Source organism: Engraulis encrasicolus, chromosome 17 (genome assembly GCF_034702125.1).
Source record: "Engraulis encrasicolus isolate BLACKSEA-1 chromosome 17, IST_EnEncr_1.0, whole genome shotgun sequence".
NCBI classification, from domain to species: Eukaryota; Metazoa; Chordata; class Actinopteri; order Clupeiformes; family Engraulidae; genus Engraulis; species Engraulis encrasicolus.
The window spans coordinates 16,896,677-16,900,085 of record NC_085873.1 but is presented as its reverse complement, the minus strand read 5'-3'; positions in this window follow the sequence as shown (position 1 = coordinate 16,900,085).

Here is a 3,409-nt window from a genome sequence, read left to right as displayed (position 1 = left end):
GGTCCGAAGACTTGTCTGTAACTCACTGACTTGGGACCTGTCATTTTTTCTGAGGTAAGGTCAAACAAATTTCCTCCTCCCATAACCATGCAGACATTGCACGTAATTCATGATTGACTCTTGTGCTTGATTATGAGTGCCGTGTTATTTTGTTGATGGTGCTCATTTGATAATTGACTGTGATCAGGTTTGTTGGTGGGATTGAAAAAACAATTTTCATTTGGAGACGTTGATTTGTTTGTCACTGATCAACGCATGGTAGCATACACTGTATACATACAGGTAGCCTCTTAATGCAGATGGACCTGTCTACGGGTCTATTCACTCCTTGCTGAAAACACTCAACTACGTCATAACAACACGAATACAACATTTCAGAGAGTCTTAAGTATCAGATTAAGACTTTATAATTTTGGTGACAATCAAGTTAAAACGGTGGCTCTGTGCAAGGGAGTTACGTTTGGGGGTCAATAGTGTCCCCTGATCACCAAGTGCACCTCCTCTTTTCCTCATCTATGCCCTTGCTCCTGCCCTCTCTCATCTTTCTCTATCACGCCGCTTTGTTCGTTGTCACACACAGTTAGTCAATGCTTTTAACGGGAGCGTGGCATTTAATTGAGATGATTGATATTTAAGTAAAAGCGATCAGCGGTTTGCCCGAGCGTGAGCCTAAAAGCTCCGAACAGGGCCTAAGGGCCTACTACAACCACCCTGCGTGCGTGCGTGTGTGTGTGTGTGTGTGTGTGTGTGTGTGTGTCCGACAGAGTGTGCCCGGCGACCCCGCATTTGTTTTGCACCCACTGGCACACAAAGTGTGCAGCAATGCCGTTTCCAGTCTATTGCAGACAATAAAAGCTGCCATAATAATGTGTATTGATTATAGGTTGTGTGGTCCATTCAACTCTAATGGCAGATAAAGATTGGAGGTCAGGGGGTCGGTGGACCAGGCAAAAAAAAATAGGCCACACACATTGGACACAACCACACACACGCACACATACACATGTACACAGACACTATTTGCACTCCCATGCTCCCAAAGCATCACAATAACACTATCGTTAAATGTGTAGACTAGGGCAGTGGTTTTCAAAGTGGGTGCCGGGGACCCCTGGGGCGTGCTAGGGGGTCCACAGCAGGCTGGCAGGAAAAGCATAGCATAACAATTCCCATTCGTTAAGAATTGCATTACATTTCATCTCTGAAAATTTCACTGACTGACAGACCTAAACTAATAGTTGTGATAGGGTATGCACAAAAAAATAGTGTAGCACGACCCATGTAAGCGAGGCCTTGACTGGAATATACCGGCATATGGGGGGCCATGCCGTGGTAAAGTTGAGGGAACCCCTGGACTAGAGCGTATAGGACACTCAGTAACACTTAAATTATAGCCACTAATACATGCCTATTGTCTGTATAACTGACTTATAAGACACACGTAACAGCAAAAAAAAAATAAAAAAAAATGAAGGGCTGTATCCAGATTTATTTATCTATTTTAATTGCCATGAAGGCCTTTATCATTGATAAATTATATGATTAATGATATGATTAATCATAACAAGGACCTAGTAGGCTTCTGATTTTGCACAACACATTACTTATTACTCACTTATGCAGACAGTAAGGCATGTATGTGCAGCTAACATGGGAACCCTATACGACACTGCGACACTGTGTGTGTATGTGTGAGAAAAGACGTTGGTATGATTGTGTGTGTGCGTGTGTGTGTGTGTGTGTGTGTGTGTGTGTGTGTGTGTGTGTGTGAGAGAGAGAGAGAGAGAGAGAGAGAGAGAGAGAGAGAGAGTTTGTGTGTCTCTGTGTATCTTTGTGTGTGCATCATGCGAGAAAAAGTGTGTGTGTGTGTGTGTGTGTGTGTGTGTGTGTGTGTGTGTGTGTGTGTGTGTGTGTGTGTGTGTGTGTGTGTGTAAAAGACATTAGCGATGATGAGAGTCAGGGTCTATGGGTCTATGCTGTAAGAGATGAAAGTGGTGTTGAAATCCATCCCCTCCTCTCCTTCCTGAACGCCATGCACTGTGCTTCCAGGCCCACATCTCCCTCCCTCTGCACGACACCCCGGGAGGAAAACACACCACACAGCGTGTCCTCGCACTCTCTCTCTCTCTCTCTCTCTACATCACTCTCTCTCTCCCTCTCACTCCATCTCTCTTTTCTCTGCCTCAATCCATCCCCCTCGCTCGCCCTGCGTCTCTTGCTTTTCTTTTGTCTGCCCAAAGGGTGGTACCCGGGGTGAGAAAAAAGTTTTCTGAGGAGAAAAGAAGAGAATAGTTATTTTATGTGTAGTTGGTGGGATGACGCTACAGAGTGATCATCTCTATGGTCCTGACACTTCAAAGAGAGTCGTGTAGATAGAGCTGTTAGCAAAAACACTGGAGGGGCTAGTGAGAATTTTTACATTTACACACAGGCGCATACCCACACACACACACACACACACACACACACACCATCTAATACAAATGCACCCAACCTCTCAAAGACATTATGTTCATATTATTAAGCTTTCTTTTGTTTGGTAATGGTTCATATTCATATATGTAATTGTGAGACGGTGTTTTTAACCTTGGCATTATTTTCAATCATTTATAAATGTTGATTATGAATCATATATCATTTCCACTGGCCCAGTACGGACTAGAGTATAGCCGAGAGGTAGAGGTTTAAGGGAAATCAGAAGTCAAGGCAGATGAACCACGGAGGTCATGACTTCATATTGTATTTGAAATGCATCTTATCCTGTCTTCCTTACGAGACGACTGTATGCCTCTGGTTGTCTATTTTAAATGCAATATTCTCAGTAAAAAACCTTTCCATCATTATGTCCCAAAGAGGCACTGGCCGGACACAGATATTAAAGCATACCAGGCGCATAGGCCTATATATTCTTAATTACTGTCCCCAATAATGTACTTTAAAGACTAAAAATCAGAAAAAGAGGACAAAGATTATAGCCCAGCGTTCGACATGCCATTAGCGGCCTTTAGCTCTGCTATATCTGCTGATGGGCATCATCCCGAGATCAGGCATTGATTTGGCTGGCGTGGCCAGTGGGCCAGCAGGAGATTGTTTACCAGCTGGGTGGCAGGCAGGGCTCTGTGCATGACGTGTTATCTGCGGTGCGGCACAGTGCACTGATCAGGGCTGATGGTGCTGGATGTGCACAGCTGATGGAGAGAGTTTACCCTTGAGGGGATCCCACTAATTACACCAAAGCAGGGGGTCAAACGACCCCCCTACCCTCCTGCACCGCTCCACCACACTGACCCCCCACCCCATCCCCCTACTCTCATATTAATGTCCCATGGCATACAAATCACCTCACAGAAATATGTGAGGCTTTATTTTGCTACGGTTTAAAAAAAAGAATAATCTCCCTTACGTCAGA